Genomic DNA, 15,000 nt, shown 5'->3' with positions numbered 1-15,000 from the left:
CAGACTCCATCCTAACCCACTACATATTCAGACTCCATCCTAACCCACTACATATTCAGTCAGACTCCATCCTAACCCACTACATATTCAGACTCCATCCTAACCCACTACATATTCAGTCAGACTCCATCCTAACCCACTACATATTCAGACTCCATCCTAACCCACTACATATTCAGACTCCATCCTAACCCACTACATATTCAGTCAGACTCCATCCTAACCCACTACATATTCAGTCAGACTCCATCCTAACCCACTACATATTCAGTCAGACTCCATCCTAACCCACTACATATTCAGACAGACTCCATCCTAACCCACTACATATTCAGACTCCATCCTAACCCACTACATATTCAGACTCCATCCTAACCCACTACATATTCAGACAGACTCCATCCTAACCCACTACATATTCAGACTCTATCCTAACCCACTACATATTCAGTCTGACTCCATCCTAACCCACTACATATTCAGTCAGACTCTATCCTAACCCACTACATATTCAGACAGACTCCATCCTAACCCACTACATATTCAGTCAGACTCCATCCTAACCCACTACATATTCAGACAGACTCCATCCTAACCCACTACATATTCAGACAGACTCTATCCTAACCCACTACATATTCAGACTCCATCCTAACCCACTACATATTCAGACAGACTCCATCCTAACCCACTACATATTCAGACTCCATCCTAACCCACTACATATTCAGACAGACTCCATCCTAACCCACTACATATTCAGACTCTATCCTAACCCACTACATATTCAGACTCCATCCTAACCCACTACATATTCAGACTCCATCCTAACCCACTACATATTCAGTCAGACTCCATCCTAACCCACTACGAGTTCAGACTCCATCCTAACCCACTACATATTCAGACTCCATCCTAACCCACTACATATTCAGACTCCATCCTAACCCACTACATATTCAGACTCCATCCTAACCCACTACATATTCAGACTCCATCCTAACCCACTACATATTCAGACAGACTCCATCCTAACCCACTACATATTCAGACTCCATCCTAACCCACTATATATTCAGTCAGACTCCATCCTAACCCACTACATATTCAGACTCCATCCTAACCCACTATATATTCAGTCAGACTATCCTAACCCACTACATATTCAGACAGACTCCATCCTAACCCACTACATATTCAGACTCCATCCTAACCCACTACATATTCAGACTGACTCCATCCTAACCCACTACGTATTCAGTCAGACTCCATCCTAACCCACTACGTATTCAGACTCCATCCTAATCCCTACTGAGTCTACACATTGGTAGTCTAGGTGTCTGTTCAGTCGAAGGTTGAACACAACAGAGATCCTAGTGATGTGTTAATATCAGCCAGCCAGTCAGCCAGCCAGCCAGCCAGTCAGCCAGCCAGTGAGCCAGCCAGTCAGCCAGCCAGTCAGCCAGCCAGTCAGCCAGCCAGTGAGCCAGCCAGTCAGCCAGTGAGCCAGCCAGCCAGTCAGCCAGCCAGTCAGCCAGTCAGCCAGCCAGCCAGGCAGCCAGTCAGCCAGTCAGCCAGGCAGCCAGTCAGCCAGCCAGTCAGCCAGTCAGCCAGGCAGCCAGGCAGCCAGTCAGCCAGCCAACAGACAGATATCATAGTGATGTTTAAATATAGCTCCAGTATCTCTCAGTACAACAAACCATGAAAAAGGAAAAACCAAAAATAAACTGCATTTAATCCATCCTGGAAATAATAAATATGCTAATGAAGTGCTGAAACAAGGTTCCTCACACCTACACATATACTAACACATACTGATACATTATACTAACCCTGTCTCATAAAGACACTACATTATAACCTCAGACCATCTACTGATACATTATACTAACCCTGTCTCATAAAGACACATTATAACCTCAGACCATCTACTGATACATTATACTAACCCTGTCTCATAAAGACACATTATAACCTCAGACCATCTACTGATACATTATACTAACCCTGTCTCATAAAGACACTACATTATAACCTCAGACCATCTACTGATACATTATACTAACCCTGTCTCATAAAGACACATTATAACCTCAGACCATCTACTGATACATTATACTAACCCTGTCTCATAAAGACACTACATTATAACCTCAGACCATCTACTGATACATTATACTAACCCTGTCTCATAAAGACACATTATAACCTCAGACCATCTACTGATACATTATACTAACCCTGTCTCATAAAGACACTACATTATAACCTCAGACCATCTACTGATACATTATACTAACCCTGTCTCATAAAGACACATTATAACCTCAGACCATCTACTGATACATTATACTAACCCTGTCTCATAAAGACACATTATAACCTCAGACCATCTACTGATACATTATACTAACCCTGTCTCATAAAGACACATTATAACCTCAGACCATCTACTGATACATTATACTAACCCTGTCTCATAAAGACACTACATTATAACCTCAGACCATCTACTGATACATTATACTAACCCTGTCTCATAAAGACACTACATTATAACCTCAGACCATCTACTGATACATTATACTAACCCTGTCTCATAAAGACACATTATAACCTCAGACCATCTACTGATACATTATACTAACCCTGTCTCATAAAGACACATTATAACCTCAGACCATCTACTGATACATTATACTAACCCTGTCTCATAAAGACACATTATAACCTCAGACCATCTACTGATACATTATACTAACCCTGTCTCATAAAGACACATTATAACCTCAGACCATCTACTGATACATTATACTAACCCTGTCTCATAAAGACACTACATTATAACCTCAGAGCATCTACTGATACATTATACTAACCCTGTCTCATAAAGACACATTATAACCTCAGACCATCTACTGATACATTATACTAACCCTGTCTCATAAAGACACTACATTATAACCTCAGACCATCTACTGATACATTATACTAACCCTGTCTCATAAAGACACTAGACATTATAACCTCAGACCATCTACTGATACATTATACTAACCCTGTCTCATAAAGACACATTATAACCTCAGACCATCTACTGATACATTATACTAACCCTGTCTCATAAAGACACATTATAACCTCAGACCATCTACTGATACATTATACTAACCCTGTCTCATAAAGACACTACATTATAACCTCAGACCATCTACTGATACATTATACTAACCCTGTCTCATAAAGACACTACATTATAACCTCAGACCATCTACTGATACATTATACTAACCCTGTCTCATAAAGACACATTATAACCTCAGACCATCTACTGATACATTATACTAACCCTGTCTCATAAAGACACTACATTATAACCTCAGACCATCTACTGATACATTATACTAACCCTGTCTCATAAAGACACTACATTATAACCTCAGACCATCTACTGATACATTATACTAACCCTGTCTCATAAAGACACTACATTATAACCTCAGACCATCTACTGATACATTATACTAACCCTGTCTCATAAAGACACTACATTATAACCTCAGACCATCTACTGATACATTATACTAACCCTGTCTCATAAAGACACATTATAACCTCAGACCATCTACTGATACATTATACTAACCCTGTCTCATAAAGACACACATTATAACCTCAGACCATCTACTGATACATTATACTAACCCTGTCTCATAAAGACACATTATAACCTCAGACCATCTACTGATACATTATACTAACCCTGTCTCATAAAGACACATTATAACCTCAGACCATCTACTGATACATTATACTAACCCTGTCTCATAAAGACACTACATTATAACCTCAGACCATCTACTGATACATACTAACCCTGTTATACTAACCCCTCTCATAAAAGACACTACATTATAACCTCAGACCATCTACTGATACATTATACTAACCCTGTCTCATAAAGACACTACATTATAACCTCAGACCATCTACTGATACATTATACTAACCCTGTCTCATAAAGACACTACATTATAACCTCAGACCATCTACTGATACATTATACTAACCCTGTCTCATAAAGACACTACATTATAACCTCAGACCATCTACTGATACATTATACTAACCCTGTCTCATAAAGACACTACATTATAACCTCAGACCATCTACTGATATATTATACTAACCCTGTCTCATAAAGACACTACATTATAACCTCAGACCATCTACTGATACATTATACTAACCCTGTCTCATAAAGACACTAGACATTATAACCTCAGACCATCTACTGATACATTATACTAACCCTGTCTCATAAAGACACTACATTATAACCTCAGACCATCTACTGATACATTATACTAACCCTGTCTCATAAAGACATTACCCATTATAACCTCAGACCATCTACTGATACATTATACTAACCCTGTCTCATAAAGACACTACATTATAACCTCAGACCATCTACTGATACATTATACTAACCCTGTCTCATAAAGACACATTATAACCTCAGACCATCTACTGATACATTATACTAACCCTGTCTCATAAAGACACTACATTATAACCTCAGACCATCTACTGATACATTATACTAACCCTGTCTCATAAAGACACTACATTATAACCTCAGACCATCTACTGATACATTATACTAACCCTGTCTCATAAAGACACTACATTATAACCTCAGACCATCTACTGATACATTATACTAACCCTGTCTCATAAAGACACTACATTATAACCTCAGACCATCTACTGATACATTATACTAACCCTGTCTCATAAAGACACTAGACATTATAACCTCAGACCATCTACTGATACATTATACTAACCCTGTCTCATAAGGACACATTATAACCTCAGACCATCTACTGATACATTATACTAACCCTGTCTCATAAAGACACTACATTATAACCTCAGACCATCTACTGATACATTATACTAACCCTGTCTCATAAAGACACTACATTATAACCTCAGACCATCTACTGATACATTATACTAACCCTGTCTCATAAAGACACTAGACATTATAACCTCAGACCATCTACTGATACATTATACTAACCCTGTCTCATAAAGACACATTATAACCTCAGACCATCTACTGATACATTATACTAACCCTGTCTCATAAAGACACTACATTATAACCTCAGACCATCTACTGATACATTATACTAACCCTGTCTCATAAAGACACTACATTATAACCTCAGACCATCTACTGATACATTATACTAACCCTGTCTCATAAAGACACTACATTATAACCTCAGACCATCTACTGATACATTATACTAACCCTCTCATAAAGACACTACATTATAACCTCAGACCATCTACTGATACATTATACTAACCCTGTCTCATAAAGACACATTATAACCTCAGACCATCTACTGATACATTATACTAACCCTGTCTCATAAAGACACTACATTATAACCTCAGACCATCTACTGATACATTATACTAACCCTGTCTCATAAAGACACTACATTATAACCTCAGACCATCTACTGATACATTATACTAACCCTGTCTCATAAAGACACTACATTATAACCTCAGACCATCTACTGATACATTATACTAACCCTGTCTCATAAAGACACTACATTATAACCTCAGACCATCTACTGATACATTATACTAACCCTCTCATAAAGACACTACATTATAACCTCAGACCATCTACTGATACATTATACTAACCCTGTCTCATAAAGACACATTATAACCTCAGACCATCTACTGATACATTATACTAACCCTGTCTCATAAAGACACTACATTATAACCTCAGACCATCTACTGATATATTATACTAACCCTGTCTCATAAAGACACATTATAACCTCAGACCATCTACTGATACATTATACTAACCCTGTCTCATAAAGACACTACATTATAACCTCAGACCATCTACTGATACATTATACTAACCCTCTCATAAAGACACTACATTATAACCTCAGACCATCTACTGATACATTATACTAACCCTGTCTCATAAAGACACATTATAACAACCCTGTCTCATAAAGACACTACATTATAACCTCAGACCATCTACTGATACATTATACTAACCCTCTCATAGACATTGCATTATAACCTCATTATATTACCCCTAAGGAGAGGGAGAGACCAACCTCTCATAGACATTGCATTATAACCTCATTATATTACCCCTAAGGAGAGGGAGAGACCAACCTCTCATAGACATTGCATTATAACCTCATTATATTACCCTAAGGAGAGGGAGAGACCAACCTCTCATAGACATTGCATTATAACCTCATTATATTACCCCTAAGGAGAGGGAGAGACCAACCTCTCATAGACATTGCATTATAACCTCATTATATTACCCCTAAGGAGAGGGAGAGACCAACCTCTCATAGACATTACATTATAACCTCATTATATTACCCTAAGGAGAGGGAGAGACCAACCTCTCATAGACATTGCATTATAACCTCATTATATTACCCTAAGGAGAGGGAGAGACCAACCTCTCATAGACATTGCATTATAACCTCATTATATTACCCCTAAGGAGAGGGAGAGACCAACCTCTCATAGACATTGCATTATAACCTCATTATATTACCCCTAAGGAGAGGGAGAGACCAACCTCTCATAGACATTGCATTATAACCTCATTATATTACCCCTAAGGAGAGGGAGAGACCAACCTCTCATAGACATTGCATTATAACCTCATTATATTACCCCTAAGGAGAGGGAGAGACCAACCTCTCATAGACATTGCATTATAACCTCATTATATTACCCCTAAGGAGAGGGAGAGACCAACCTCTCATAGACATTGCATTATAACCTCATTATATTACCCCTAAGGAGAGGGAGAGACCAACCTCTCATAGACATTACATTATAACCTCATTATATTACCCCTAAGGAGAGGGAGAGACCAACCTCTCATAGACATAGCATTATAACCTCATTATATTACCCCTAAGGAGAGGGAGAGACCAACCTCTCATAGACATTGCATTATAACCTCATTATATTACCCCTAAGGAGAGGGAGAGACCAACCTCTCATAGACATTGCATTATAACCTCATTATATTACCCCTAAGGAGAGGGACCAATGAGACGCCAGAGAAGAGAGGGGAGTCACTTCACAGCCTTGAACAATACCCAGAACCTTCCACTGTCTGGAATCTCAAAAATGTTCCATGGCAACACCCTCCAGCCCCGCTCTCATTGGCCAGTGCCTGTCCAGCCTCGTTTCTATTGGCTGATCTCTGCTTCCTTCAGAGGAGGACGATGATGATTCAGCTGCTACAGTTTCCACCACATGTATCACTCACACACACACACACACACACACACACGGAGGTGAGACCTTGGAGCTCCACTGCTGTGACCTAAAGGTTAGAGGTCAGAGGTGACTGGGGCCAGAGAGAGAGGAACTGTTGTTTCTTCTCTCTCCACGTGAAGGGGCTCCAGAGAAGAAGAACAGACTCCAGTCACGTGAAGGAGGGAACAGACTCCAGTCACGTGAAGGAGGGAACAGACTCCAGTCACGTGAAGGAGGGAACAGACTCCAGTCACGTGAAGGAGGGAACAGACTCCAGTCACGTGAAGGAGGGAACAGACTCCAGTCACGTGAAGGAGGGAACAGACTCCAGTCACGTGAAGGAGGGAACAGACTCCAGTCACGTGAAGGAGGGAACAGACTCCAGTCACGTGAAGGAGGGGAGGGGAACAGACTCCAGTCACGTGGAGGAGGGGAGGGGAACAGACTCCAGTCACGTGGAGGAGGGGAGGGAACAGACTCCAGTCACGTGGAGGAGGGAGGGAACAGACTCCAGTCACGTGGAGGAGGGAGGGGAACAGACTCCAGTCACGTGGAGGAGGAGGGAACAGACTCCAGTCACGTGGAGGAGGGGAGGGGAACAGACTCCAGTCACGTGGAGGAGGGGAGGGGAACAGACTCCAGTCACGTGGAGGAGGGGAGGGGAACAGACTCCAGTCACGTGGAGGAGGGGAGGGGAACAGACTCCAGTCACGTGGAGGAGGGGAGGGGAACAGACTCCAGTCACGTGGAGGAGGGGAGGGGAACAGACTCCAGTCACGTGGAGGAGGGGAGGGGAACAGACTCCAGTCACGTGGAGGAGGGGAGGGAACAGACTCCAGTCACGTGGAGGAGGGGAGGGGAACAGACTCCTGTCACGTGGAGGAGGGGAGGGGAACAGACTCCAGTCACGTGAAGGAGGGAAGGGAACAGACTCCAGTCACGTGGAGGAGGGGAGGGGAACAGACTCCAGTCACGTGGAGGAGGGGAGGGGAACAGACTCCTGTCACGTGGAGGAGGAAAGGGAACAGACTCCAGTCACGTGAAGGAGGGGAGGGGAACAGACTCCAGTCACGTGAAGGAGGGAACAGACTCCAGTCACGTGAAGGAGGGAACAGACTCCAGTCACGTGAAGGAGGGAAGGGGAACAGACTCCAGTCACGTGAAGGAGGGAACAGACTCCAGTCACGTGAAGGAGGGAAGGGGAACAGACTCCAGTCACGTGAAGGAGGTAAGGGGAACAGACTCCAGTCACGTGAAGGAGGTAAGGGGAACAGACTCCAGTCACGTGAAGGAGGGAAGGGGAACAGACTCCAGTCACGTGAAGGAGGGAACAGACTCCAGAACGGGAACATGGGTGTCTCCCCTATGTCCAATCTTAAACCCTTAGTGTCTAAGCCAGTGTGTGTGTGTGTGTGTGTGTGTGTGTGTGTGTGTGTGTGTGTGTGTGTGTGTGTGTGTGTGTGTGTGTAACACAGATCTACTCACAGCCGTGGTACGATGCAGGTGACCCCTCTGACTTGCCGTACTCCTCGCTGTAGGAGGTCGACAGGTTGGGTTGAGACGAACCTCGGCCAAAACCCTGACCCGGTGTCACCGCCCCTGTAGTGGTGACCTGAGCCATCCTCTCCTTAGTCTTCAGAGCCTGGGAACGCTCACCTGGACAGGACCACCATCATCATCATCATCATTAACCTCACCTGGGCAGACCTAGTGGTCTATGGCAGACAGTACATGACCCCAGACAGACAGTACATGACCCCAGACAGACAGTACATGACTCCAGACAGACAGTACATTACTCCAGACAGACAGTACATTACTCCAGACAGACAGTACATTACTCCAGACAGACAGCACATTACTCCAGACAGACCTAGTGGTCTATGACAGACAGTACATTACCCCAGACAGACAGTACATTACTACAGACAGACAGTACATTACTACAGACAGACAGTACATGACTCCAGACAGACAGTACATTACTCCAGACAGACAGTACATTACTCCAGACAGACAGTACGTTACTCCAGACAGACAGTACGTTACTACAGACAGACAGTACGTTACTACAGACAGACAGTACATGACTCCAGACAGACAGACAGTACATGACTCCAGACAGACAGTACATGACTCCAGACAGACAGTACATGACTCCAGACAGACAGTACATGACTGCAGACAGACAGTACATGACTCCAGACAGACAGTACATTACTCCAGACAGACAGTACATTACTCCAGACAGACAGACAGTACATTACTCCAGACAGACAGACAGTACATTACTCCAGACAGACAGTACATGACTCCAGACAGACAGTACATGACTCCAGACAGACAGTACATGACTCCAGACAGACAGACAGTACATTACTCCAGACAGACAGTACATTACTCCAGACAGACAGTACATTACTCCAGACAGACAGTGCATTACTCCAGACAGACAGTACATGACCCCAGACAGACAGTACATCACTACAGATAGACAGACAGTACATTACTCCAGACAGACCTAGTGGTCTATGACAGACAGTACATTACTCCAGACAGACAGTACATGACTCCAGACAGACAGTACATTACTACAGACAGACAGACAGTACATTACTACAGACAGACAGCCCTAGTGCCAGACAGGACCACCACCTCCCTCTTCCTCCTCCTCACCTTTCAGTCTCTCCTCATCTTTCAACAGTACCACCACCTCCCTCTTCCTCCTCCTCACCTTTCAGTCTCTCCTCATCTTTCAGCAGGACCACCACCTCCCCCCTCCTCCTCACCTTTCAGTCTCTCCTCATCTTTCAGCAGGACCACCACCTCCCCCTCCTCACCTTTCAGTCTCATCTTTCAGCAGGACCACCACCTCCCTCTTCCTCACCTTTCAGTCTCATCTTTCAGCAGGACCACCACCTCCCCCTCCTCACCTTTCAGTCTCATCTTTCAGCAGGACCACCACCACCTCCCTCTTCCTCCTCCTCACCTTTCAGTCTCTCCTCATCTTTCAGCAGGACCACCACCTCCCTCTTCCTCCTCCTCACCTTTCAGTCTCTCCTCATCTTTCAGCAGGACCACCACCTCCCTCTTCCTCCTCCTCCTCACCTTTCAGTCTCTCCTCATCTTTCAGCAGGACCACCACCTCCCTCTTCCTCCTCCTCACCTTTCAGTCTCTCCTCATCTTTTCAGCAGGACCACCACCTCCCTCCTGTCTCTCCTCATCTTTCAGCAGGACCACCACCTCCCTCCTGTCTCTCCTCATCTTTCAGCAGGACCACCACCTCCCTCCTCCTCCTCACCTTTCAGTCTCTCCTCATCTTTCAGCAGGACCACCACCTCCCTCTTCCTCACCTTTCAGTCTCTCCTCATCTTTTCAGCAGGACCACCACCTCCCTCTTCCTCCTCCTCACCTTTCAGTCTCTCCTCATCTTTCAGCAGGACCACCACCTCCCTCTTCCTCACCTTTCAGTCTCTCCTCATCTTTCAGCAGGACCACCACCTCCCTCCTCCTCACCTTTCAGTCTCTCCTCATCTTTCAGCAGGACCACCACCACCTCCCTCCTCCTCACCTTTCAGTCTCTCCTCATCTTTCAGCAGGACCACCACCACCCTCTTCCTCCTCACCTTTCAGTCTCTCCTCATCTTTCAGCAGGACCACCACCTCCCTCTTCCTCCTCACCTTTCAGTCTCTCCTCATATTTCAGCAGGACCACCACCTCCCTCTTCCTCCTCCTCATCTTTCAGCAGGACCACCACCACCACCCTCTTCCTCCTCACCTTTCAGTCTCTCCTCATCTTTCAGCAGGACCACCACCTCCCTCTTCCTCACCTTTCAGTCTCTCCTCATCTTTTCAGCAGGACCACCACCTCCCTCTTCCTCCTCCTCACCTTTCAGTCTCTCCTCATCTTTCAGCAGGATCACCACCTCCCTCTTCCTCACCTTTCAGTCTCTCCTCATCTTTCAGCAGGACCACCACCTCCCTCCTCCTCACCTTTCAGTCTCTCCTCATCTTTCAGCAGGACCACCACCACCTCCCTCCTCCTCACCTTTCAGTCTCTCCTCATCTTTCAGCAGGACCACCACCACCCTCTTCCTCCTCACCTTTCAGTCTCTCCTCATCTTTCAGCAGGACCACCACCTCCCTCTTCCTCCTCACCTTTCAGTCTCTCCTCATATTTCAGCAGGACCACCACCTCCCTCTTCCTCCTCCTCATCTTTCAGCAGGACCACCACCACCACCCTCTTCCTCCTCACCTTTCAGTCTCTCCTCATCTTTCAGCAGGACCACCAGCTGCTTGCTCTTCTCTCTGACGTTGATTCCCTGGTCTTTTCCGTCTCTGTCTATGTACTGAAAGTCCTTCAGAGTCTGGATGGCGAAGATGTTCTCTTTACACTGTAGAGCCACGCGCTCTGACCCCGTCTGGAAAACACACACACACACACACACACACACACAACATATTAACACTGCAGAGCCACGAGCTCTGACCCAGTCTGGAAAACACACACACACACACAACATATTAACACTGCAGAGCCACGCGCTCTGACCCAGTCTGGAAAACACACACACACACACACACACACACACAACATATTAACACTGCAGAGCCACGCGCTCTGACCCAGTCTGGAAAACACACACACAACATATTAACAAATTAACACTGCAGGAGCCTCCCGGGTGGCGCAGTGGTCTAAGGCCACCAGACTCTGGGTTCGAGCCCAGGCACTTTCGCAGCCGGCCGCGATTGGGAGGCCGGAAGCCAGCGTCGTCCGGGTTACGGGAAGGCTTGGCCCGGCAGGGATATCCTCGTCTCATAGCAACTCCTGGTGCAGTGCGCGCTAAGCAGGTCGCCAGGTGCACGGTTCTACAGCTGCACCATCGAGAGCATCCTGACCGGTTGCATCACCGCCTGGTACGGCAACTGCTCGGCATCTGACCGTAAGGCGCTACAGAGGCGAACGGCCCATCCAGTCAGCGTTTCACAGTTCAAGTCTACACTTGTTTTATTATTATTATTATTATTATTATTATTAATATTATGTATTATATTACTATTATTATTGTTAATATTATGTATTATATTACTATTATTATTGTTAATATTATGTATTATATTACTATTATTACTATTATTATTATTATGTATTATATTACTATTATTATTGTTAATATTATGTATTATATTACTATTATTATTATTATTATTATTATTATTATTAATATTATTATTATTATTAATATTATTATTATTAATATTATGTATTATATTACTATTAATATTATTATTATTATGTATTATATTACTATTACTATTATGTATTATATTACTATTACTATTATTATTATTATTAATATTATGTATTATATTACTATTAATATTATGTATTATATTACTATTATTATTATGTATTATATTACTATTATTATTATTAATATTATGTATTATATTACTATTATTATTATTATTATTATTAATATTATGTATTATATTACTATTATTATTATTATTATTACTATTATTATTATTATTACTATTATTATTAATATTATGTATTATATTACTATTATTATTATTATTAATATGTATTATATTACTATTATTATTATGTATTATATTACTATTATTATTATTATTAATATGTATTATATTACTATTATTATTATGTATTATATTATTATTATTATTATTAATATTATGTATTATATTACTATTATTATTATTATTAATATGTATTATATTACTATTATTATTATTATTATGTATTATATTACTATTATTATTATGTATTATATTACTATTATTATTATTAATATTATGTATTATATTACTATTATTATTATGTATTATATTACTATTATTATTATTAATATTATGTATTATATTACTATTATTATTATTATTATTATTAATATTATGTATTATATTACTATTATTATTATTATTATTACTATTATTATTATTATTACTATTATTATTATTAATATTATGTATTATATTACTATTATTATTATTATTACTATTACTATTATTATTATTATTATTATTATTACTATTATTATTATTATTAATATGTATTATATTACTATTATTATTATTAATATGTATTATATTACTATTATTATTATTATTATTACTATTATTATTATTATTACTATTATTATTATTATTATGTATTATATTACTATTATTATTATTATTAATATGTATTATATTACTATTATTATTATGTATTATATTACTATTATTATTATTAATATTATGTATTATATTACTATTATTATTATTATTAATATGTATTATATTACTATTATTATTATTATTATGTATTATATTACTATTATTATTATGTATTATATTACTATTATTATTATTAATATTATGTATTATATTACTATTATTATTATGTATTATATTACTATTATTATTATTAATATTATGTATTATATTACTATTATTATTATTATTATTATTAATATTATGTATTATATTACTATTATTATTATTATTATTACTATTATTATTATTATTACTATTATTATTATTAATATTATGTATTATATTACTATTATTATTATTATTACTATTACTATTATTATTATTATTATTATTATTACTATTATTATTATTATTAATATGTATTATATTACTATTATTATTATTATTATTACTATTATTATTATTAATATTATTATTACTATTATTATTATTATTAATATTATGTATTATATTACTATTATTATTATTAATATTATTATTACTATTATTATTATTATTAATATTATGTATTAATATTATGTATTATATTACTATTATTATTGTTAATATTATGTATTATATTACTATTATTATTGTTAATATTATGTATTATATTACTATTATTACTATTATTATTATTATGTATTATATTACTATTATTATTGTTAATATTATGTATTATATTACTATTATTATTATTATTATTATTATTATTATTAATATTATTATTATTATTAATATTATTATTATTAATATTATGTATTATATTACTATTAATATTATTATTATTATGTATTATATTACTATTACTATTATGTATTATATTACTATTACTATTATTATTATTATTAATATTATGTATTATATTACTATTAATATTATGTATTATATTACTATTATTATTATGTATTATATTACTATTATTATTATTAATATTATGTATTATATTACTATTATTATTATTATTAATATGTATTATATTACTATTATTATTATTATTATTATTATATTATTATTATTATTATGTATTATATTACTATTATTATTATTAATATTATGTATTATATTACTATTATTATTATGTATTATATTATTATTATTATTATTAATATTATTATTATATTACTATTATTATTATTATTATTATTAATATTATGTATTATATTACTATTATTATTATTATTATTACTATTATTATTATTATTACTATTATTATTATTAATATTATGTATTATATTACTATTATTATTATTATTACTATTACTATTATTATTATTATTATTATTATTATTATTATTATTATTATTAATATGTATTATATTACTATTATTATTATTATTATTACTATTATTATTATTAATATTATTA

General features: G+C 38.2%; 1 pseudogene; it reads right to left on the bottom strand.

Moving 5' to 3' along the window:
* The window catches only part of LOC135572393 (epsin-2-like), a 47,587-nt pseudogene that overhangs the window by 16,598 nt on the left and 15,989 nt on the right, over nt 1-15,000 (bottom strand).

Source organism: Oncorhynchus nerka, linkage group LG7 (assembly GCF_034236695.1).
Source record: "Oncorhynchus nerka isolate Pitt River linkage group LG7, Oner_Uvic_2.0, whole genome shotgun sequence".
Classification (NCBI taxonomy): Eukaryota; Metazoa; Chordata; class Actinopteri; order Salmoniformes; family Salmonidae; genus Oncorhynchus; species Oncorhynchus nerka.
The sequence above is the reverse complement of the archived record's forward strand: the minus strand, read 5'-3'. Positions and strand labels throughout refer to the sequence as shown.